Source organism: Leopardus geoffroyi, chromosome C3 (assembly GCF_018350155.1).
Source record: "Leopardus geoffroyi isolate Oge1 chromosome C3, O.geoffroyi_Oge1_pat1.0, whole genome shotgun sequence".
NCBI lineage: Eukaryota > Metazoa > Chordata > Mammalia > Carnivora > Felidae > Leopardus > Leopardus geoffroyi.
Window position 1 is genome coordinate 121,555,418 of NC_059338.1, and position 27,147 is coordinate 121,582,564.

The window sequence follows — 27,147 nt, forward strand, 5'->3', positions numbered from 1 at the left end:
CTTAGGTAAATCCTGATTCCTTATTCTCCATTACTTTGATTTGTACTGAACCATCATGGACATTCAGCCCTGACTTACCTCATGATCTTTCAGCTACAGCTTTTGTCTATGTTATTTTACTAGTACACAGTACAGAGAAAGAAACGGAGAAAATCTAATTGGCCATATCTATTTCTGAGCTAGGACAGAGTTTATATGTCATTATCTGACCTTGAGTTTGCATACCATAGGCTAACCTATGGGTTGGACACATTTAGGTCCAGGACTCACTTCTGCTATGAAGAGATGCAAAGAGAGATGAAGAGTGTTGCAAAACATACCATAAGTTTGTTGGAGTGTATGCTGCTATAGCAAATTACCACAAACCACACAAAATATCTTCTAGTTCTGTATTTTCGAAGTCTTACTGACACAGGTGTCACCAGGCGAAGATCAAGTTGCCCTATGGCCACATTCCTTTTTGGTGGCTCTAGGGGATCCAATTCTGTGCTTATTCAGGCTATCGAGAGAATTTACTTATATGTGACAGCAGAACCGAGGTACCTGCTCCCTCTTCGACTGTTAGGTGAGGACTCATCCTTCTTTTAGAGAGAACCCACTTTCAAGGTCCCTCCCCCCATCTTCAAAGCCAGTAATGGTGAGGTAAGTCTCTCTCACAGTTTGAACCTTTCCTCTTCTTGACAAACTTCTGACCACAGCCAGAAAAGTTATATGCTTTTAAGGACTCACGCCATTAATCTGGAGCCACTCAGATAGTCCAGGGTTATTTCGCCATCTCAAAGTCCAAACACTTAATCATAATTGCAAAGTTCCTTTTGTGCATCAGGTAACATTCGCAGGTTCTGAGGATTAGTGTGAGACAACTTTAAGGTGCCAATATTTAGTTCCATGTATTAGTATTCTGCCGACCACAACCCCCAAATATCAAAGCCTACAAAGGGAGTTGTTTTCCCCTGGAAAGAGAAAAAAGATAGGGGCAGGCAGGCTTTACAAATACATCTAGTTCACAACAGCAGTTTTGCTCTCCCCAGTCTGGATCCATCCATTTCTATCCTTTAAAATTCAGCTGCAGTCCAATCTCCTCCAAAACTCTTTTTAAACAACTTGAGCTCATATTATTGCATCCTTTCTCAGACTGCATGTTAAATTCATGAGCAATGCCAGTTTTCCCCCATTATTTAAATTTATTAATTCAATCACCCATTCATTCAATAACACTTACAGAGATTTTGTTAAAGGAACTCCTAAAGGTATAACAGTTATAAATATGAATATATATCATTATTGACTTCAAGGAGCACATGTATTTTATGATCATTTATTTTGTTTCCTCAACAAAAATGCTAGCTTCATGAAGGAAGAATTACACCTTTGGTTCTTTCACAGAATGCTAAGCCAAGGCACAATCAGTAAATACAAGAATGACCAATTGCTAAAAGTAAAAAAAAAAAAAAAAAACAAATCACTTCAATACTACAGACATTTAAGCACAAACTAGTAATTTAAATTGCATTCAGAATGGGAGACTTGACATTATTTACCACACATCATGTCATTTTTAAAGTACCTTGTCAGGTCATGATTACATAAAATTAATAGAACTTTACTATTTCTTAAAACAATTTTTCTGGGGCGCCTGGGTGGCGCAGTCGGTTAAGCGTCCGACTTCAGCCAGGTCACGATCTCGCGGTCCGTGAGTTCGAGCCCCGCGTCGGGCTCTGGGCTGATGGCTCAGAGCCTGGAGCCTGTTTCCGATTCTGTGTCTCCCTCTCTCTCTGCCCCTCCCCCGTTCGTGCTCTGTCTCTCTCTGTCCCAAAAATAAATAAACGTTGAAAAAAAAATTTAAAAAAACAATTTTTCTGTCCTGTAAATCAATATATTTACTCCTGTCAAAGGGAAGTTTCCTGTCAAAATATGTCAAGCGTGACTGACGACTGTCCTACGGTTATGAAGAATACACTGAAAACTTAGAGATAAATCAATAGGGAGTCACACACTATAATTTTAAAGAAAAAACATTTAACACACAAGGCCAGTATTTAATGAAAACTTGTAAAACCCAAATTCCACCCTTTTTGTGACTAACTAGAATACTTATATTTAAAGTAATCTGTGGTTCATCAAAATACAGCTGGAGACATTAAACTTAGTTCAATCGTGAGGCTTCCATTTGTTATTGAAGAACTAAATAATAGTTGCTTCTAAACAGGTAGGTTTCAAACGAATTTGACCAGAACCCTCAGCTTGAGGCATATTTTACCCTGTGACCAACTACATATAAATGCATAATACTGAAACAAAGCTTTCATAAAATGTCTTCTCTTTATTACATGCCTATGTACTCTGCCATTTTCTATTCTAATGTATTTTACTCATTTCTATTCTAGTCTTTTAAAACTGCAGCATGTAACCTAAAAAACTGATTTCATAACCGATTAATAGATCACCGACAGGATGGAAAACTACTGTTTCAAGCTGTTCTATACAATCCATCTAAGAACTTAGAAACATTTTTTCTCATTATTAATTAAAACAATCTATGAAAAATAACTCAGTTTTTACTTTTACAAAACACAATAGGGTAATTTGCTAAATTATACTTAAATGTATTATCCATCATTATAAAAATATTATAAAAGCCAATAAATTATAGTTTTATTTACTTTTATTTATAGAAATGCTCAAGAAACAGATTTGAACTTTGTTTAATATTTATTATTTGGTGTCAGCAGAGAAAGAAACTATAAATATTTGCTAAACACACTGTCTGTTTTCAGTTTAGATTTGTAAATACTCTTAGCTCACAGGTAAACTGAAAATGTTATTTTGAGTCACCAGTGTGGATCAGAACAAACATTCTTATGCATACAAAAGCCACAACAAAAAAAGTGCAGTATATTTTTCCACTAATAAAAGAATACAATTGACAGAATGAAATGTTAAATCAAAAAACCAGGCTTGAAACACTGAAATTAATAACATCTACAAATAGAACCTTATCAAAAACTTCTGATCTGGAACCATAACTCTCACAGTCACTGGTATCATGCAAATTTCTATCAACAGAAAAGAGGTGACTTGATTGCCATGAAAATATCCCAAGTATGTTAGTGACGAAGTAGAAGAATATTTTTTAAATACAGCTTTGAGTTCAACAAGTAATGAGACAGAATTTCCTGCTGAGTGTTTTATTAAATAAAGTCTATTTAGCCAGGAAATCAATTTATAAACATATATGGATTTTATTTTTTAAACTTACAAAAACTTGAATTGATACAATGAACTTCAAAAAGCAATCTATACATCTTGAAATCACTAAGATGGCTATTTTCAACGTTTATTTATTTTTGGGACAGAGAGAGACAGAGCATGAACGGGGGAGGGGCAGAGAGAGAGGGAGACACAGAATCGGAAACAGGCTCCAGGCTCTGAGCCATCAGCCCAGAGCCCGACGCGGGGCTCGAACTCCCGGACCGCGAGATCGTGACCTGGCTGAAGTCGGACGCTTAACCGACTGCGCCACCCAGGCGCCCCTAAGATGGCTATTTTAATGCCATGTCTTAACTAAAGCAATACAACACGTTAAAAACATGAAATTTTCAGTACCAAATGCTTAGAAAACTAATAAATCCAGGTAGAATTAATGAAAACAAGCCCAGACATTTTGAACTTATATTATAGAACCCTATTTTAAGATTCCAAAATAGTATATAGAGAAAATTGAACTTCTGTGATACATTGATCAATAAGTAATACACGAAAGCTAATGCGACTCAGGACTTTTCTGAGATGACTTATAAACCAAATTCACTTATTAAAGAGTTTTACTTCAAAACCAATTTAAAATTTAATTTAATTCTATCTAAAAAAATTCATTAATCAATCCAAAACTAAGTAATATATTGTAATTATAATAATAACAAATGAATCTTTAGAAACGATTTCCTGTAGTTACACGAAAATTGGTGGGACTAGTCATAGTTAAACAAAACTGAAGTGTCTTAAGGCAACACAAACAGTTAAATAATATATGGATGACAGAAATTTTCAATCCCCCAATTTTCATCTACTGTATGCTAAAATGTTTATCACACCACAAAATTACAAAAGTAACCAAATAGATAGGAAAAAAATAATCATAAAATAGAATTATTGACAATTTGGTTTACTCTAAGAAAATCAGAATTATTAGGGTTTTTAATCATTACAAAGAGAAAATTATTTCATATATTTTTTTTAAGTTTATTGATTTATTTTGAGAGAGAGAGAGAGAGGGGGGGAGAACATGAGCATGAGCAGGGGAGAGGCAAAAAGAGGGAAAGAAAGAATCCTAAGCAGACTCTACTCAGCATGGAGCCTGACGCAAGGCTCAATCATAAGCCCTGTGACAAGATCACAACCTAAGCCATAATCAAGAGTCCACCACTGAACCGACTGAGCCACCCAAGAGCCCCAATTCACATAATTTTTAGGTGATTGTTCTGTGATCCTAACAAATATACAGTGTAATTCCAGAGCTTACTCGTTCTCTGCATGTTACTATTTACCTGGTTGGTCACTGTAATGGGCTGCATACAACTATGGCCACCAACAGTCTTTCCCATTTTACACATACCATTCCTACAATTGAGATGTGCAATTTCTCCACCCCTTTAATCTGAGCTGACCTTGTGAATTGCTCTAATCAACACCATGAGGCTGATTATTATATATGAAACGACATTCCTGGACTTCAGATTCAAGCAAGTCCTTAACAGGACTGTCAGCCCTCACTTCTCTCTCCGAACCCTCAGACCACCATGCTGTGAGATACCAATCTAGCCATCTGGACATGTCACATGGAGAATGAAGGGTCTCTGGCTGAAACCTCAGCCCAACCACCAGCTGAATGTAGCTTCACAAATGATCACTTCTGAGATAGCAGGATCATGAGAAAAAGAATTGCTATTGTGTTAAGCCACTAAATTTCAGGATGATTTGTTACACAGGAATGGGAAAGTGAAATGATCAGTTTACTTTCCTCATATGGTCTTAACCCTTACTTCAGGAAATATCTAACTTCAAGCACAATCCTTCTTGTATAGCCACCAGAACCCAGATAGAACATATTAAAATAAAATGAGTTAACAGGTATGTGATATAATCCAAAACAACTCCTCTCCATCTCTTGCCTTTTCAGGGAATGCACTGAAGCTGGATATTTCTGCCAAATCTGATCATGGACCTGAAACATGAAGGGCTTTGTCCTTGGGGTCCTAACATGGAAGGCAGTGTGTGTGCTCACATATCACACATCCAGACTTATATGAGACATGTTATCAATGTTTCCTCATAGGCACTGTTGTGTATTACATGCTTTTCTGTTTTTGTCCTGGCTGTTCAAAACCATCTATAAATATGACAATTAAAAGTAGCATGAAAAGGATTAATAGTGGTTTGATCATTTTTTTAAAAAAAATAAGCATATATAAGGGCATAAGCAGGAAAAACATATTTTTAATGAATATCTGAATGACTAGGTGGAAGACAATATTCTAGTCTCAAATTTAGTGCTGACAGAGTATCCCTATTCAAGTCGCTTAACTTCTTTATGCCTTATTTTACTGAACAATTAGAATGATAATACCTGTCCTGACATACATCACAGGAAATTTGTTCAAATAAATGAGATAATATATAAGAGGGCACTTTTGAAGACTACCCGAGAGAGTAGTTAATGACACATGAGAAAAATGTAAGGCATAGAATACAGGAGTTGGAGAAGAATTTAGAGGTCAGGCTATGCAACATCGCTTCCGCATTATCATTCACCTTGTGCTTGACCTACATTGTAAAGGCAGGTCATTTCATTTCCAGACAGCTCTAATTGTTAGTAATGAGTTTAAATAATCTGTGTCCTTGTCACTTCTGCTCTTTGGCCTTGTTTCTTTCCTCCAGAGCACCACAGAACATTTCTATTCAACCCCCGATTCAATTCACTACAAAAGCATTTTGTCAGGAATTGAACTAAGACGTGGGCTACAGATATGAACAACACATTAGTAAGACAAGGTTGTGCTCTGATATCTCTCACAGGCTAGCGGAGACATATAGATGACAATAAATTAATGTCCTTCAGTGTGGTAAGGGCTGTCTGAAACTATAAGGATGAGGCAGAGACACAAAAAGAACACAAAAGAGGCAGTGGTCCATTCACCTAGGAACATCAGGCAAGCTTGCACAGAGATGGCATCCCTACAACTGAGTCTTGAAAGACAATTATGGGAATAAGTTTGAGGAAATATTAACAAAGTGAATTTGTGAGGAAAGGTAAACATTAACAACTCAAGCATTTGCTAAAATGCTCCCATTATTTTCTTTTTATTTTTTTAAATTTATTCACTTATTTTGAGAGTGAGAGTAAGCGGGATAGGGGCAGAGTCCGGTGTGGGGCTCAAACTCACAAACTGTGAGATCATGACCTGAGCCAAATCGAGAGTTGGATGCTTAACTGAGTGTGCCACCCAAGTGCTCCACCTCAGTAAAAATTCTTTTTTTTTTTAATTTTTTTAACGTTTTATTTATTTTTGAGACAGGGAGAGACAGAGCATGAACAGGGGAGGGTCAGAGAAAGGGAGACACAGAATCTGAAACAGGCTCCAGGCTCCGAGCTGTCAGCACAGAGCCCGACACGGGGCTCGAACTCACGGTCAGTGAGATCGTGACCTGAGCCAAAGTCGGACGCTCAACCGACTCAGCCACCCAGGCGCCCCCCTCAGTAAAAATTTTTAAACAGTCTTTGTATGAACTTCATGGTATATAATTTACAAATCCACTCATCCCTCAGTCAAACTGGTATCACTTTTCTAAATGTTACAAATCTGAAGAAGAATGAAGAAGAAGAGGAAGAGAATTAACAAACCAAGACCTGGACACAAATTCATCTTTTGTTGAGACAACCCAATACTGCACATTGTTCATTGGGTGGAAAGCGGGGTAGAGGAAAGCAACAGAAAAAAAAACCAGCACTTGTGTATAAAAAATACCTAGTCTATCTTCCAACTAAGCCTTTTATAGGCTGACTTTACTGTCCTTTCTGTAGGGCTCCATTTATTTCAACCTAATTGCAGAATGTAGTTTTTATTCCTCTAAATTGTCATTTTGTTTTCAGACACTGGTTCCACTCAAATGAGAGTAACTGAATCCTGGGTTTTTCTTCATTATGGAAATTACTTACACCACTAGTTTGTATGATATCTTAAATCCTAAAAAAACAATCCACTGTCTTTGTGCTCATCTGAATCATCGATTAAAAAAAATAGACAGAAGAGGGCCCTAAGCAAATCTCACCATTTCGATCCTCTGCCATCTTGAAAATCTGGTAAACAACCTTGTGTGCATGTGGTTACCTCAGTGCCCATACTGCAGGGACCAAATAAGCTGGTGATTCTCAAATCAATGTCAATAGTCTCTAGCTGTGCTCTAAGTTCCAGAACTGTGTGTCTAGTTATCTTCCAAGATTTTCACATAAATATGCAACAAGGACTCTCAATGTTTCAAAACACCTCATTATTTCCATTTATCCTTTAACCTGCCTTTCCCTTGGGGTGCCTGGGTGGCTCAGTCGGTTAAGCATCTGACTTCGGCTCAGGTCATGATCTCACGGTTCATGAGTTCGAACCCCGCATTGGGCTCTGTGCTGGCAGCTGACAGCCTGGAGCCTGCTTCGGATTCTGTGTCTCCCTCTCTCTCTGCCCCTCCCTGGCTTGTGCTCTGTCTCTCTCTCTCAAAAAAAAAAATAAACACTAAAAAAAAAAAAAAACCAACCTGCCTTTCCACTGTAATTATTTTACTTGCTTAAAAGCAGCCTCATCCTAATAGTATCATCCAGAGATGATGATTCATTAACTTTTGTCACAAAATAATGTGGTCCACAAATAATAATAAATTATAAAATATCCACAGTCCCATATCCTCAACAAACATTTCTTCCTATTGTACTGGGAAAATCAAACCTGTGCAAATTCAGGAAATGTACCTATCCAATCAGGAGAGCTTATGGAATCAGACAGAGGAAACATGCTTTGGGTACGAGGTGAGCCTACTGCTTACTTGTCTGGAGTCACTATTAGCCAGCCAACAAGTGACCACAAACCAGGCACGATGTTATTTCTGACCTCGTATAAGAAGACATATGTTAGTATCATGATGATGATGATGTTGATGAAAATTTATAATACCAAAAGATTTGCCTGCTGTGAACTCTTAGGATTTTATGGCTGTACTTGGCATTTTGCAGTCCCATTAAATACTTAAGTGGGTCTTCATTTCTTCCAAGTGTCACTGCTCTAAGTATGACCCTTCAACTCCAGGTATAGCCTTTGGTAATTGGAATTTAAGTAGGCAAAAACAATGAAATCCTGCATAAATTTTCCTCTATAATTCTAAGATTCAATAATCTGTGACCTAATGTTCCATAAAGTAATTCAGGCTGAAAGCTGGGCTCCACCAACCATCTGAATGTTTTCCAATTACCTTTCCTGGCCAGGTTGTTCATACCATCTTTTTCTCAGCAAGTTTTCTTTATTTTATCAAGAATAATTTTTTGTTGTTGCTAAAAAAAAACTTTTTAGTGGTACCTGGGTGGCTCAGTAGGTTAAGTGTCCAACTCTTGATTTCGGGTCATGGTCTCACAGTCCTGAGATCGAGCCCTGCATCAAGCTCTGCACTGGGCCTGGAGCCTTCTTAAGATTCTCTCTCCCTCTCCCTCTGTCCTCCTCCCCTGCTTGTGTGCTCTCTCTCTCAAAAACAAAAACAAAACACACTTTTTAAAAAAGATCTATACTTTCCAAAAGTTTATATTCAGAGTCAAAAACCATTTAATAAACACGTACTGTGTTCTGATATTATCTCATTAAACCTGAAAAGAATCCCATAAACTAGATAATGTTAGATAGGTACAGAAGAAAGTGGGTAAGGTTATGGCTCAAGAAACAGAAGCCTGGTTCAACTCCTAGGCATGCATGCTATTCGTTGGGTAAATTACTTAACCTCTTTGTACTTCAGTTTCTTAATTTAGAGAGTGGGGATGACTGCACTGGTACCTACTCCCTAGAGTTTTCTGAGAATAAAATAAGTAATTCATTTAAGGCCTCTAGAATAAGAAAAGTGAATTGAGACACACAGAGGTTAAGTCACTTGTTGAAAGCTATACAGTCAATTTGCAGCATATCCTGTTTCAGATAACTTTCTCTTACCCAACTCAGTGCATTTTCTCTACCACGGCTGCATGAAGAACCTATATTTTAACAGATGTAGGCAAGATGGGACATCAAGTAGAGCCAAGATTACTCTAAAGATCCTCAGGACAGCTAGCATGACCTTCAGAAGTGGTTTTCTGTCAGAGAATGTCTCTTAATATGAGTCACTCCCACTTTACTCTACAGGAGGCACTTTACCTGTTGTTAGAGTTAAGAACACACTTGACTTAATGAAAACTGTTACATGTCAAAACAAAGGCTTTTGCTGGCAAATAAAAGGTCTTTTTCAGAGCGCCTGGTTAAGCGGCCGACTTTGGCTCAGGTCATGCTCTCACAGTTCGTGGGTTCCAGCCCCATGACAGCTCAGAGCCGGGAGCCTACTTCAGATTCTGTCTCTCCCTCTCTCTCTGCCCCTCCCCCGCTCCTGCTCTCTCTCTCTCTCTCTCTCTCTCTCTCTCTCAAAATTAAATAAACATTAAAAAATTTTTTTAAAAAGTCTTTTTCAAAAATCAGAAATGTTCTTCTCTATGGAGGAACATATGCTTAGAGAAAAAAAAACTGCAGATACTTTTGTGTATAACTCCACTCTCGCCTAGAACCTTTGATGATATTGTATTAATGCTAAGAACTACAACAGAAAATGTGGCACCCTGAAACAGCTGACAGATGTTGGCAAACAAGCCAACACATATTACCCTTCTCAACCTCAGAGATAATTATACCTTCCCCAGTAAGTAATTAGACATACCCTTTGCAGTTCTGGCCTTTGGTGGACCTGTATAATTGTGGCAAATTGCTTCTTTTGCCATGACACTAGGTATTTCGTGATATTTAATGTGTGTCTTTCAAAATATTTTTAAATGAAAACTTACTCATGATGATAATAATTTTGTTAAGTGGTATCCTTATTTACGCTCCTAGTTATAAAAGGGGGAAAACCTTCTCATTTAGTCTACAGTGAAATTATGTGCAATACAGCGGTCCCCCTCTTATGGCAGGAGATATATGTTCCAAGACCCTCAGTGGATACCTAAAACCACAAACAGTACCACCAAATCCTATATATGCTATGTTTTTTCTATACATGCATACCTATGATAAAGTTTAACTTATAAAGTAGGTACAGCAGGAGATTAACAATGATAATTAGAAAATTAAACAATTATAATAATATACTAAAAGTTATATGAATGTGGTCTCTCTCTCCCTCTCAAAATATATTATTATACTGCATTTTCTTTTTCTTGTTATGATGTGAGATGATAAAATGCCTATGTGTGAGACGAAGTGAGGTGAATGACGTAGGCGTCGTGACATAGCATTAGGCTGCTGGATCATCTGATTCCAGACTGCTGTTGACTGAGGATAACTGAGACAACAGAAAGCGAAACCAGAGACACGAGGGAACTACTACTGCATTTCACTCATTCATCCATTTCCACAAAACTGGTTTTGGAAAAGCTCAGCGGAATCTCTGGAAAACAACTCTGCATATGTGCATTAAGCACATGCAAAGCCATTTCAGATGTGAGGTTACAATTATATTATTATTTCACTTTCCACATTTTCTTGAGTGTCTATGATTAGGCAATATTCCATAGATAGAAATATAAATAAGGCAACATTTCTCTATTAAGAAAGTTCCGGTGATGAAAAAAATAAGTCAACCCCCTAAGTCAGGATTTCAAAGAACTCTACCCACCAGTCCTAACAGAACTTTCCAGAATAACTTGCACTAACCTCCATCAATGACCTGAAGCATTAGTTAAACCTAGCTTCTTCTGAATTTTCAAATATATCCTGAACTTACACATTCCCATATATTTTCTCTAAAAGTTTTTCATATGCTTTTCCCAGTACTATCAACCTAAATTCAACATATCTTTTAGCCTTATCTCAAATTATTCTCTATCATTACCACCAATCAGAAATAATCTCTTTTTCCAGCATTTTCAAATCACTTTTACGTGACATGCCAACCTCTGCAGCCTAGTAATCTGGGTTTGGCAATTCTTACATAATATAAGGGAAAATGTGTGAAGGCAGACTCTGTATCTAAATTTTTTGTCCTATACACAGTACCTTTCACATAGAAGGTATTCATTAAGTATATTTTAATTAAATTAAAAAAATAATAAAGACTTTCAGCTTTAAGCATGTATGATATCGTGGGGCGACTGGGTGGCTCAGTCGGTTGAGTGTCCAACTTCGGCTGGGGTCATGATCTCATGGTTCGTGACTTTGAGCCCCATATCAGGCTCTCTGCTGTGACTATGGAGCCTGCCTCAAATCCTCTGTCCCACTCTCTCTCTGCACCTCCCCTGTTCGCAAGCTCTTTCTCTCAAAAATAAACATTAAAAAATTTTTTTAAAGCATGCATCATTTTGTGATACAAAATTGATGTACTAAGCCTTTATAATTTCATTTAGTGTATACAAATACGCACACATACACACAAACACACACCTCAGAATTCCCATAGTATTGATATTCTAAAATTCAGGATACATTTTCAAAAGCCAAAGGCAGTTGGAGCTCCCAGGATGTGTACTCAACCTAGGATAAAGGAGAATTAACCCATCTCTCCCCCATAGCATGTGGCACAAAGACTTCATTGATCACAGGGCCTGCAGACCACATGAACTCTTCTATAAGAGCTAGTTGAGACATTACATTAGTCAGGGTTCTCTAAAGCAACACAGTCTACACACACACACACACACACACAGGCGCACTCACACACACACACGTGTGTGTGTGTGTGTGTGTGTGTGTATTCTGCCTTTTTGTTCTGTTGGGGCCCTCAACAGATTGGATGATGCTCATCCACACTGGGGAGGACCCTCTGCTTTACTGGGTTCACCAATTCAAATGCTAATCTTTTCCAGGAACACTTTCACAGATACACCCAAAAATAATGTTTTACCAAGTATCTGGGCATCCCTTAGCCAGTCAAGGAAACATATAAAATTAAATCTGATCCCATGATGGGAACCAAATTTCAGCTTTATTTACACTCCCCCACCTGTACTTTTCTGTCTACATCATTTGAGGGCAGGCTAGGCAAGCATTAGAGTTGCCTGAGTTGGAAAGGTACTCATAATTTGAACAAGTATATTCAATACTATGAATTAATCTTACATAATTAAAATTTAAAAACAGCTCATTGCTTTCAAAATAGAAACAACAGAAGATGAACTCAAATTAGCTTATGTTGATACTAAAAAGATAAATAATTTTCAACAAAGGGAAAAGAAACCTGGTCCACTGGAAATAGCAGAATCTCTGAAAACTTTGGAATTCTATGTTTATTAGAAGGCAGCATAGGTTGCAAATAAAATAACCAAACATTCCAGTTTCTGTGGATGTCCCCAGGATGTGAGACTTACAGTGCTAAAATCAGTAAAGTCTCAGACGAATCAGAACAAGCTGGTCATCCAAGTTACAAAAGAATGAGCAATAGGGGCGCCTGGGTGGCTCAGTCGGTTGAGCGTCCCTCTTTGGCTCAGGTCATGATCTCACTGCTTATGGGTTTAAGCCCTACATCGGGCTCTGTGCTGATAGCTCAGAGCTTAGATCCTGCTTCAGATTCTGTGTCTCCCTCTCTCTCTGCCCCTCCCCCATTCAAGCACTCACACTCTCTCTCATTCTTTCTCTCTCTCTCTCTCAAAAATAAATAAACATTAAAAAAAGAATCAGCAATAATATTTTCATACATTCATGGATATTAATTCTCCAAAAGATGATATGGATTGGACTCAAGGGGACATGCAATGGCGTGCTGTACCCTGGACTGGAGAGTTGCACAAGGAAGAAATGGAACCATAAAAGTTAGGAATACTTTCTGTATAAATGATGTCAGAGGAAGAAATATTCCTTTCAATTATCTGGGTATAAATTCTACTTTATTCAGATAGTGGGTGAAAGATTTCTTAATTCTAGAGACCCTTAAAAAGCTTGCCAATTCAAGATCCAAAGAGTATGACTAAAACTTACTCATAAACAACTTTTATAATTTAAGATCTAAGACAAGTACTGTAACAGCACTCAACAGGGCTCGATGGCAGAACAATCAGAATCTATCTTTCCCAAAGAATTACTTTTCAAATACCAGGCATAAAAACGCCTCTTTTCATTAAACAGTAAATAAAGTAATATGAGGCAACACACACACACACACACACACACACACACACTTTTAAGGGCTGTGATACTGGTTGAGAGGTAAGTACATGTCAAATAAAATGCAGAAGACATTAGGAGGGAAGTTTTATCAAGTGTAAATAAAATGGAAAATTGAAATCAGAATTTGAAGCAAAAGCAACAGGGTACTTATTCAGGAAACTAAATCCATAATGTAAATGACAAACTTCAGAGGATCCTCCACTAATGCAAGGGAAATAAAGATGTATAGAAGAAAATAAAAAATGGGGAGACTGATATTCTTAAAGAAAGGACATAACATGGGAATAACATTCAAAAACAAAATAACTCAGTTCAAAACTTGAGTTTGAAAACTGAAAGGATTATTTATTTCAACATAACTAAAGAAATCAACACAGCATATTCTTTTCTGTAAGGGATAGGGGTGGAAAATCCAGATAGAAAAAAGCAGGTCATGTACAACAGAAATGGTATTTGCCCAGACTTCCCCTCTTTACCACTAATCCATAAAAACTATTCAAGCAATGTCTATAGAAACACTATCCATATGTCAAATATGGCCTATAGTCATTTCTTTCACCTGCTCTGCATAAAAAAACAAAACAAAACAAAAGACTGAATATTAATTCAATGAACCTCTTCATTTTGCCACAGACCTATCTATTATCTTACATTTGGCACCTTTATGATTTACTTTTTTTTGTTTATTTCGATTTTTTATTTAAATTCTAGTTAGTTAATATCTAGTGTAATATTGGTTTCAGGAGTAGAATTTAGTGATTCATCACTTACACATAAAACCCAGTGCTCATCACAACAAGTGCCCTCCTTAATACATATCATTCATTTAACCCATCCCCCCTAGCAACCCTCTTTTTGTCCTCTATAGTTAAGTCTCTCAGGTTTGATTGCACTTCTAGGTACTTACCCAAAAGATACAAAAATACTGATTCAAAGGGACACACACACTGCAATGTTTACAGCAGCATTATCGACAACAGTCAACTTATGGAAAGAGTCCAAGTGTCCAAACTGATGAATGGATGAAGCAGAAGTGGTATATATATGTGTGTATATATATATACATATATATATATATATATATGTATATATATATATATACGTGTATATATATATGTATATATATATACACCTATATATATATACACACATATACACACATATGTATATGTATACATATATATATATATACGTATATAGATACACACTTATATAATGAAATATTCTTTCCTGTGGCTGAATAATATTCACGTGTGTGTGTGTGTGTGTGATCACATTTTGTTTATCCATTCATCTGTAGATGGACACTCTGGTAATTTCCGTATCTTGGTTACTGTGAACAATGCTGCAGTGAACGTGGAGGTACACATATCTCTTCAAGATCATGATTACATTTCTTTGGATATATACCAGAAGTGGGACTGCTGGATCATACGGTAGTTCTATTTTTAATTTTTTGAAGAAATCTTGATATTATTTACCATAGTGGCCACACCAATTTATATTCCCACCAACAGTGCACAAGGGCAAAGTAATGATTTAAATGTTGCCTGCTTCAGTTTTCACAATTCTGTAAACAGAATATCTTCCCCATCTACATTTTTACAAGAGTATGGTGAAAGAAAAAAAAGGCACACTACGTAAAAATGACTTGTAAACACTACCTAGAGCTTTCTTACCTGTCATGTTGCATACAGGAAATACTCTTTACACATTATTCCTTTTAGAAAATTTTAAAAAGTATTTAATAATGGAGAATTAGGAGCAAACAGCTTTGCACAGAAAGTATAAAAAACATCTGGCATGCTAAAAGCAGAGTAGAAGTTGAAGAGGGAGATACTGCTCCATAGTATGACTTTAAAGTAGTTACCTCCTAACGTACCAAGGTTGGGAGTGAAAATAGGGCTGCATGGCACTGTAGTTTTCTCTTCATTTCACCATATTTTGCCTTTAACTTGCTGATAAATCTGTAGTAAAAGGCTCTAAGAAAGTATATGGCAGACTGTTTGAAAAGTCACCTTTTACAGTCACTAAGGAAAATCAGCCTGGACTAGAGTATTAAATTTTGCACATGGTTTTTAAAAGCAATTCAGCAGTATGTGCATACTATGCGTTTCCACTTTTTCTAGGCAAAATCCATACAATTCTATATTTCTATCTTGAAATTTCCTATAATTAATAAACTAAGTTTTGTCTGTAACAATAACAAATGGCCATTATTTCTCTGGGCTACTGGAAAAGGTCATTTCAAATTGGCACATGACATTATCACACTAAACCTGACTGTAGATTAAACAGAATATGCATGAAACATAAAGATAGGACACACCTGAAGTTCTGCTTTACACTAACTGCTCACTCAGCTCATCTGGATTTGGAGTTTAGCAAAATTTTTAAAATTCTGTACCAAGATATTAGCTGCCATTTGACCATCATTAAAACTTTTGAAAGCTAATGAGTCTGTTCCTCTAAAATTAAAGAGTGTGTATATATATATATATATATATATATATATATATATTATACATATACAAATATATACATGTATGTATATGTAGATATATATGTATATACATGTCTATAAGTATGCATATAAGTATATAAGTATATATACTTATATATATACTCATATATATAAATATATATATATATACAGCAGCTAATATAGATACATATCTATATATGTATATATACACATACTTATATATATAAGTATGTATATATGTATATATATGTATATATATATAAGTACATATATATACATATATACATATATATTATACATATATAAATTGATTTTCAGTTTCCTTTCTATATAATCTTGACTGTTAAATGAAGTAAGATGTTGGGCTTTATAAATAAACTAATCTAAAATAGGAATAAAATAAAAAATTCTATACTAATATTATGTAAATTTTTGGACTAATTTCAACATATTTTCCCTACTATAAACAGTTTAGCTTTTTACATTTTCCTGTTACTTTGTTATTGATAGCTCAATTACGTATGTATAAAGAAAATAAACTGAACTGAAATATAATAATTAATACAGGTATTATTACTTTTTAAAAGTTTCTGGGAAGTTTTTTCAAGATTTATTAGGACCTTCTTCTAAATGCGGTATAGTACAGTGGAAAAGGCATACTCAAAGATATCAAGGATTTGGTCCTTTGAAACAATCTAATCGTATCCGTTGCTTTCTAAAATTCAGGTTCTTTTATTATAAAATGCAGAGAAAATACTCAACTCCTTATCAATTGCAAGACTACAGGATTCCACATCTATCTTTTATCACATCCTCAAGTCTTTGTTTTTTGACCTTTAAAAATAATAGGACTGTACAGGGCACCTGGGTGGCTCAGTCAGTTAAGCGTCCGATTTCACCGATTTCACCAAGATCAAGGTCATGATCTTGCGGCCTGTGAGTTTGAGCCCCACGTCAGGCTCTGTGCTAACAGCTCAGAGCCTGGAGCTGCTTCGGATTCTGTCTCCCTCTCTCTGCCCCTCCCCCGATCACACTCTGTCTCTCTTCCTGAAAAATAAACATTAACAATTTTTTTTAAAAAAATAGGACTATAAAGTTAAAAGTTTCACTTAGTATCTTAGACATGTGTTAGTAAAGGTATAAATTTTAATAGCTTAATGATAATAGCTAAGTTGCTGGAATATATTAGAAAACTTTAAACGAAAGTTATTCTATGAGTTCCTCTCCACTGATATGGATCTCAGACAGATGAAGAATAAACATTTATATGATATCCTCTACCACTTCTGACTAATTGCAAAATTTAAATAAATCTTAGTAAGTGTCAAACAACCATCTGACTACAATAAATGCTAGCAGGGCAAAGAAAGAACATAAGTCACTTTTTAGCACCTTTCTATTAATTCCTTCCCTCTGTTACCAAATAACACCAGTTTTTGAAGACATCTCCTTACATTTTTATATTCAGCTGTTTCACTATTGTCTGTACAGTTCACTGTTGTTCATCATGTTGTCCCTTTTATCACAATTAACAAATAATCTTGTTTAAAAGGTAGTCCCTCCATGACCATGAAATAAACAATATATAAAAAGAGAAGCATGATACAATGTGGTGTTTCTTTCTTTCCGTCTCTTTCCTCAGCCCCCTCTCTATTGATTCTCAATTCAAAATCATTAATAACATCATAACAAGAGAGAGGGCTGAGAGGAAAAATGTCTCCACAGCTCTCCAGTGCAAGTCTACAACCTGGAGAGACAGTTTTGGAGAATACAAGATGACTAAGGACTGCGCACACGCAGACTGTATCAACAGCAAGAGAAGAGAGGATCAAATTATTGCTGTTATCATTTTGGAGAAACAATATTAGAATAATCATTAATGATGTATGAATTCTGACAACCGAGAGCTCCTAGGTGCACTGAGAGATACGTCAGGTGTTATCCCCTGAGAAAGGCATGGCATTGTTTCCCTATCAGCAGATTATTTGATCCAGGCTTCATGCAGTTGCTGAGCAGACCATTACTGGCTAATCTTTACTTTTAATTACCCCCATGAGCCCTTGAATCATTCTTCAAGCTGTCTGTGAGCCTAGACCTGGCCAATTTCTTTATGAGGATCCTGAAGAGATATCTCGTAACACCCTGAGGTACTCAACCAAACTTGTCTCAGATATTTTAGTACCCACCATATAAATCTTATTTTTCCCTCTTAGGTATATAAAAGTATCCCCTTAACAAATTACAAATGAAGCTACGTGTACTTTATCAATGATTACTATTATTATTATGAATGATTATAATTTATTAGCTCAGTAGGTAATCTTAAACATAAAAATTATTTATATTTTGAAACTTTTCACTTCACAAAAGGTTTTCACAAAATATATTCATGTGACATAATAATACATAGAGGAATTGTTTCTATTTGAGTGTCAGTTTTGAGAATTATGGGTTAATGCAAAGCAAGAATAGTGTGGTTCCCACCATCTATTTTATTTACATAACTGAAACACTAGCACACTGTTTTTACTGTTATCTCTGCCTAAGTAGCAGAACTGTGAGCAGATGGTGAGCTGGTTCACTTAGTTTAGACATGTCTGGATTATTACACTTGAAGGGGTACTTTATTATAAGTCCTTGGAAAATAAAAGAAATTCTTTTTTTAGAATAAGCTTTAAAATAGAATGTAGAAGAACCAAAACTAAGCCATAGATTTATTTAACGATTCACTAACAATTAAAGCCTGCATTCTATCATATATCATGTTTTTCCAAGTTTGGGCCAAGTTTTTATATAAATTGCCTCATTAAATAATTGCAAAAATTTGCAGGAGTAACTCAAATAGAGCTAAATCTTTGATCCGCTAAGGGACACTACACGAATCTTGACATAAGCGCAGTGACATGCTGGGAGTATTGTACCAGTTATATGCATCTAATGAGCAATATGTAAGTATTGGGACAAGCCAAAAGGGTCTAGGGCACTACAAAGTAAACATCAAAAAGGACGTAATGGTAAGGTGAATGCTAAGGCACAACTGATGCACTTAAAGGCATGGTACACTTGCTCTTCTAATGGAGATAACTCCTTTGTACAACTACAGCCACCCAATTAAGTTCTTGCAAACTTCGTTAAAGATACGTGTATATTCTTCCTGGGATGTCTTTCCACACATGACCATCGGCACTTTGACAATCTCGCAAATCCTATAAAACATCTACTCGTGTGCAGCTCGTGATGGATCTGAAGGTCAGATTTGCCCAGGTTCATGAAGCTTATATGCAGTAGAGCTGAGCCTTGGACACAGCAGGTCTCAGTCCAGAGCCTTCGCTGCCCACCATCATGCCTTCTGAGGGCCATAGACAACTCATGGCAATTAGAAAATAATGCTGGGGGATGATCAGCCTTTTTCCTTGAAGAGTGGGTAAGTTCTTCTACTCAGTGGTGATGAAAAGCATTCATCCAGGTCTCTCTTCCTCCAAGGCCAACTTTTTGGTCCACACTACCTAGACCGTGGCAATAGTCCCCTGGTGGTTCATCCTCCGTATTAACCTACTCACTACCTATCAGGTCTCCAAGCAGAAGCAGAGTTCAGCTTTGGGACCCATCCAGTTCTCCAACTTCATTTCAAATCACTTCCCCTGCATCAAGTTTGCTCCAGCCACAGTGGTGGCCTTCCTTCAGTTTTTGAATGTGCTAAGGTCTTTTCCATTACAACCTCTACGACAGCTCCCTCTTTCTTTACCTGGCAGGCTCTCCCTGGCTTTAGATCTCAGTTTCAGTGTCACCTCCTCAGTGAAACTTTTCCATTCTCTCAATCCAATATAGCTCTCCCCTGTATATCTCTTCTAAAGCGCCCTATTTCTTACATGGCATTTATGCTTTGCCGTCTTATTTTTATTTTGTTTCTCTCACTAACTTGCAGGTTTCTTGAAAATAAAGACCGCAAGTTCTGTTCACTAATGCAACCACCTTTGGTCTGAGCATAGTGCCTGGTGCAAAGACCATGTTTATATGATTAAAGGGTGGGGGGGAAGGATGGAAAGAAGGGAGAGAGAGAGAGGAGAAAAAGAAGGAGGAAGGTAAAGGAAAAGAAAAGTGGTGAAGGGGCTCATTTCTGAGTCCCTTCCAACTGTCTTCGCTGTTGTTCTTTACCTCTTCACCCTGATCCTCGCCTGTAACTTCAGGGCACTAAGCCTTCTTCGGTTTGTCCCTGCCAAGCTTAAACTGAATGAATACTTGTCAGTCTTACAAAAGCAGTTCTCTCTTAGGGTCACTGTCACCCTTTTGCCATCTCACTGTGGCTTCTGAACACCGACACGATACTAGAATATTTAGGTCTTGGTTTTCGGCACGCTCTTTTCTGTGACGCCCTCTGCATTTGCTTTCAAAGCTGCACTTTCTCTTTGTCAATTAGGATTCCTCCCAGGCTGTGCTTTAATTATTAAAAAGTTCTTCTTTGTAGTGAGGGTAAATCTGCCTCCCCATAACCTTTATTCATTGATCTGGGTTCTGCATTCTGGAGCGGTCTGAACCTCCATCCTCGTCACCCTACAGCACTCACTCCTTCAGATTATTTAAACATGGTATGGTGCATACCCTTGAGTCTACCCTTCTCCAGGCTAAACATTTACTTTAATGTTAATAAACCTTGTTATGAAAATATGCCACCTAAAACTATTCAAGCATCTTAGAGACGTGATGTTATATGCACGTGGCCAAAGAGCTAGTGACAATGATAACAATAACACAACAGTAGCATGTGTGAAGATTTCCTCAGTACCTGATTTGCTCACTTCAAGCATTTGCTATTTGAAGCCTCCTTTCAATCAAAGTCCCCGAGCAGAATTTGTCAGTCTTGCCTTAAGGCCACCCATCTAAGAAGCCCAAATTCCTTTCTACTTACTACATCGTGGTGAAATGATTTGTTTCTAATTAAGTGTGTCCTTATAGCGTGTCTGAAGCTGCTAATTATTTTCCAATATCCATTCTCCTCTTCTTCCTTTCATTGAGGAAAATTTCTCAATGGGTCTTTTGTGTATCTGCACCTCTCACTAGCAGAGACACCGACTGTCCTTTATTCCTGATTCTAAGGATGTTTGTGCATCAAAGAACTTTGGGAGCTACAGATAGGGTCTTGCTCCCTCTGGAGCAAGGGTAGATTTGGTGCTGACCAGTATAATAATAAAGAGCATGTTGTCCTCTGCTGCAAAGTTCCGGCAAGTTTGCTTGCAACCACTTGAAAAAAAAATGAGTTTTCCTAAGATCAGAGTCCTTCAGCTGTTATGTACACCCACTCCAAGCGTACCATCTGCCTGAGTCACTCCATGTGTCCCTCCTCATTGGTCTTAAAGACATGTGACCTTGAAAACCCATGCAGCCTGCTGTGCCCTGAGTAAGAAACTCTTCTGTCTCTGACTCAGGAGTCTTGTATCTTGTGCGATCATCCATGATAGCTTACATATCCAGTACAACCTCAGACCCTTCACAGTTCCTCACAAGTGCCAAGAAGTAGCCAGAACCTACCTTCAGATTTGAGTAAAGGAGATTTAGGTGATTCCACCTCCCAACCATTGATTATTCCAGCTCAGCCCCAGACACTGTGATGGGAGAGACAACTGTGCTTTCTGTGCTTTCTGAATTCATGATCCACAAAACGGGAGAGGTAATAAACGATCATTTTTGGTTTAAGCCAATAGGTTGTGAAGGAACTGGGTTGGCAGCAAAGACAACAAAGACCTGGTAATGAGGCGCTGCCCTAACAAGAACATAAAGACGTATCAGCAAATGTGAGAGTGCATGGCAAGCGTAAAAGGTGGAAGAGTTCTGAAAACAATTCTGCTGGTGGAAGCTGGATGGCCTTCAGGATAGTGTAAATGAAAGTACAAAATCGATACTGGAAACTGAAGAAAGGAAACCCCTGTCCCGTTGGACAACTCTGGCTACTCACAGTCTGAGGAAATTTTGGCTATGTATTTGGATGAATGTAAAAAGGGAAAAAATAAAGTTGTGTATGTGTATATACAGTTTGCTTGGTAAACAAAATTGCTGAAAGCACAGAATGTAAAAGGAATAATAAAGTCATCCCCCATGTTAAAAAGTTTGGAGTCCTGGGGTGCCAGAGTGACTCAGTTGGTTAAGAGTCCAACTTCGGCGAACGTCACGATCTCACGGTTCGTGGGTTTGAGCCCCGCGTCTGGCTCTGTGCTGACAACTCAGAGCCTGGAACCAGCTTCGGATTCTCTGTCTGCCCTCTCTGCCCTTCCCCCACTTGGGCTCTGTCTCTAAACAATAAACATTTTAAAAAGTTTTTAAAAAGTTTGGAGTCCTGAATTTTTATGTTCTTTTATTATTCCTGGGAACCAGCGGGAAAGGTACAAACTTTTGAGTCAAATGTCTTGGCTGAGTTATTTAACCTTTGTTGAATCTGGATGCCTTCATGTATAAAGTGGAATAACTTCACAGGGAAATATCCTGGGATGTTTATAAGAGATAGCAAGACCAAAATACTTGCTTCTATTTCATTGAGACAGGTTGAAAATACGTAGTTATTTATCTCCTGACTGTCCCCCAAATCACTAATTGGCAGTAAAGAACAAAGAGTTCATTAAACTACATGAACAAAATGAAAGGGGGGCGCCTGGGTGGCGCAGTCGGTTAAGCGTCCGACTTCAGCCAGGTCACGATCTCACGGTCCGTGAGTTCGAGCCCCGCGTCGGGCTCTGGGCTGATGGCTCAGAGCCTGGAGCCTGTTTCCGATTCTGTGTCTCCCTCTCTCGCTGCCCCTCCCCCGTTCACGCTCTGTCTCTCTCTGTCCCAAAAATAAATAAACGTTGAAAAAATAAATAAATAAATAAATAAATAAATAAAAATAAAAAAAAAAAAAAATGAAAGGCACAACAAGAGAACCAGTAAGAGCATCACACCTATTTCAGATGACGTGAAGCTCTCAGAAGAATGACAACGGAGCCTGCAGAGCAGAGGCTGTCTGACTGCAGAGACAAATACAAAGAGAGGGAGACTGACTCATGTCGTCCCAGAACCACTAACTCAAGAGTGTGTGACTCCAACTTGTGCACAGGTAATGACCCCTCAGGCCACTGTACCATGTGAATGCAATCTTGCAAAGTGGGTTATCTTTGAGAAATTAAATCTAAGAGACCCTAGAGAGGAAGAAAATCAGCACAGCAAAGAGAAGAATAAGGCAAATTAGGCCATGAAGCAAAGTGTGTGTGTGTGTGTGTGTGTGTGTGTGTGTGTGTGTGTAGAGGGTAGCAGGGGGCAGGTGGGAAGGATGAGTAATTAACTGAAATCTATGTATTTAACTATGGGACCCTTAGCTCTATTCCCCCACTGAGCTTTCAGAACATGGATAGAGAGGTGCATAACTTCAGACAGAAACGTAGAGTACTCCACTCTGGAAAATCTGACGAGCCTCAAAGAAAAATTCTGTGGATACTGAAACTTTAAAGCCCTCCTAGATACAGAGTTTAGTCCAGATCACTGATCACCCTCTAAAAATCGCATCAGGTATCAAACCTCCCACACCTTCTGTTTATTCTCCAACCCTTCCCCAGGCATAGAGAGAGCCTTTAGTGCCATAGTGCCATACTTTTTTTTTTCTTTTTTCTTTTTTTCTTTAAGTAGGCTTCACAGCCAGCATGCTGCGGGGTTTGAACCCATGACCTTGAGATCAAGATCTGAGCTGTGATCAGGAGTCAGATGCCTAACCGACCGAGCCACCTGGGAACCCCTAGTACCTTACTCTTAAATATGAACATAACCAGGGATTATCAGACATTTGAGGAAGCTTCAAACACAAAAAAAAGAAAGACCAACAGAAGCAAGAAGAAACAAAACAAAACAAAACACGATGAAACAGACCACAAAGTGAAAGAAAAAATATTATAAGGAAATAACAGCAATTATACTGACAATGCATCTCAGCAGAAGTTGTGGAGATTATGTAAAGAAGGGGAAGACATTTGTGTTTGTGCATATATATATTCATGTACACGTGTATACACACACATGCACGTGCACACACACACACACACACCTAACATCTGTTAACATACTAAGGTAAATATTGAAGGAATACTTAATGAAACTAAAAGTGCTTTTCCCTTTAAATACAGGGAGGTAGAGGGGTGGGGAATGTGTCTGCTATTTTTCTTTATAGGCCTATTACTACTATTTTTATTTTTAGGCTATGTGCATCTATTACTTAAATTTTTAAAATACACATTTTTTTAAATATTCAATGCCGATCCTAAGATGTAACTGTTTCTCATATGTGAGCTTCTTTGCTCCACCCTTTCTATTGTTCTCTGCTAAGGCGAAAAGGCTGTACTTAGCTGGATAGAGTTTTAAAGTTACCAACTGAAACATTCCCATAAACGCCCAATTCGAGCTAGTCTTGCCATGAGAACATTGTTATTCATGGTGGTTAAAGTCTCAAGAGCTCTCTCCTCACTCAAAAACTCAAGAGCACTTGCTGTCTATTTTATTCATGTAGCAATGAATCATGTTATCACCTTATGACATTTCTTTTATCATCTTAAAGAATTAAGCTTCAGTAAAGAATGCATGTTCTCTAAAGACATTTATTTCTTTGTAACACTGTTACAGTTAGTAGGTCCTCAATAAGTATCTCTTGATTGGAACTGATTGTAGCAAAGAAGGACTTTCAATATTCCACATCTCAGGAAGTCAAGGTGGGGTCAAAATCAGCAAAACTTCAATTGACATTAATTATATATTTGGAAAAGACTCTAACACACCCGATAAGAACTGAAAGGAATTCTAGATAAAACAATTTTCTGGAAGATCCAAATTTCACATTATTTAATTCTTAAAGATAAATAATCAAAAGTAAAATTATTTAATTTTATACAAACTTACAGTTACAAGATGAGTAAGTTCTTGGACCACTTTCTTACACCATACACAAAAGTACACTCAAAATGGACTAAAAATCTAAATGTGAGACCTGAAACCATAAAACTCCTAGAAGAGATCACAGGCAGTAATGTCTCTGACATTGGCTGTAGCGATATTTTTCTAGATATGACTCCTAAGGCAAAAAAAAAAAAAAAAAAACTAAAGCAAAAATAAACAATTAGAACTGTATCAAAAATAAAAAGCTTCTGTACAGCAGAGGAAATAATCAACAAAACTAAAAGTCAAACCTACTGAATGGGAGAAGATATTTGAAAATGATATATCTGATAAAGGGTTAGTAGCCAAAATATACAAAGAACTTATACAACTCCACACCAAAAAAACCCACAAATAATCCAATTTTAACATGGGCAGAAAGCATGAACAGACATTTTACCAGAGAAAACATACAGATGGCCAACAGACACATGAAAAGATGCTCAATATCACTAACCATGGGAGAAATAAATATCAAAACCACAATGAGGTATCATCTCACATCTGTCAGAATGGCTAAAATAAAAAACACAAGAAACAGGTGTTGATGAGAATGTGGAGAAAAAGGAACCCTTGTTCACTGGGGCATCTAGGTGGCTCAGTTGGTTAATAGTCCGACTCTTGATTTGGTTCAGATCATGATCCCATGGTTCATGGGTTTGTGTCCTGTGTCAGGCTCTGTGCTCACTGTGTTGAGCTTGCTTGGGATTCTCTCTCACTCTCTGACCCTCCCCTGTTCTCCATCTCTCTCTCTCAAAATAAGTAAATGAACTTAAAGAAAAAAAACATGGAACCCTCGTGCACTGCTGGTGGGAATACAAACTGATGCAACCACTGTGGAAAACAGTATGGAGATTCTTCAAAAAATTAAAAATAGAAATACCATATGATCCACTAATTCCACTACAAAGTATTTACCCAAAGAATACAAAAACACTAATTCAAAAATGCACCCCTATGTTTATTGTAGCGTTACTTACAACAGCCAAGATACAGGAGCAACCCAAGTGTCCATCGGCAGATGAATGAATAAAGAAGATGTGGCATATATGTATATACAATGGAATATTACACAACCATAAAAAATGAAATCTTGCCATTTGCAGCAACATGGATAGAGCTAGAGAGTATAATGCTAAGTGAACTAAGTCAGTCAAAGACAAATACCTTATGATTTCATCTGCATGTGAAATTTAAGAGACCAAAAAAACAAAACAAAAAAAAAAATAGACTCTTAAATATAGAGAACAAACTGGCCATTATTAGAGGCGAGGTGGGTATGGGGATGACTGAAATAGGCAAAGGGATTAAGAGAACACTTATGTGATGAGCACTGAATAATGCATAGGATTGCTGGATCACTATATTGTAATACCTGAAATTAATCTAACACTGTATGTATGTTAACTATACTGGAATTTTAAAAATAAATTAAAAATTAAATATCATAAAAAATAACATAAAAGTAAAAATAAGTTCTGGAGATATAATGTGTAGCATGGTGATTAGTTAATAATACTCTTATATACTTGGAAGGTGCTAAGAGAATAGATTTCACCACAAAAAAGAAATGGTAATTAAGTGATATGATACAGGTGTTAGCTAACACTAGGCTAGTAATCATTTTTCAATATATAAGTGTATCAAATTAACAAGTATATAATAAACTTACACAATGTTATATGTCAATTACATCTGAAGAAAGCTGGAATAGAAGATAGATAGCTAGCTAGCTACATAAAATATCTTACGAAGCAATAATAAAAGGATGAATGCATTAAGGGGATAAGTGGGTAAAAGCACAAAAGATAAAATTTACAAACTAAAAAGTAAGAGATGTTGCAAATTTTAAAAAGTTTGACAGAAAAGATATTCCATGAAGGCAAATCACTCAAAAGTGGTAGTTCTTTTCACACAAGGAAAGTGAGGCTTAAGGAAGTTACATAAGTTTCCCAGTTACTGATTTGTATCACTTATGGAAAAGATGTTGAAATGTGTTAAATCTGTTCAATCAATCTCTCTCTTATCATTACAGACCAAGTGATGATGTATTTCTGTTGGAGATAGGATACATAACATGTCATTTCATCACATAGACTAAGAAGATAAAAGTTATTATTTGATTGTGCTCTTAGAAGCATGAATCTTCTTTTTTCTTTCAGATGAATCAAAAGACAAACGGATAAATGCGACAACCCGCCAAAGTTAGGAAATGGCTGAGTGGAAAGGACTAATTAGCAATGACGAGATTCTTGAAAGTATATGAACAATTTTAACTGTGGAATTTTTCCAAAGATC

At 37.1% G+C, this 27,147-nt stretch overlaps 1 protein-coding gene across 7 annotated transcripts in view; it reads right to left on the minus strand.

Annotated features, from left to right (window-relative positions):
* The window catches only part of RALYL (RALY RNA binding protein like), a 722,510-nt gene that overhangs the window by 649,560 nt on the left and 45,803 nt on the right, over window positions 1-27,147 (minus strand). The gene's annotated exons all lie outside the window — the stretch shown is intronic.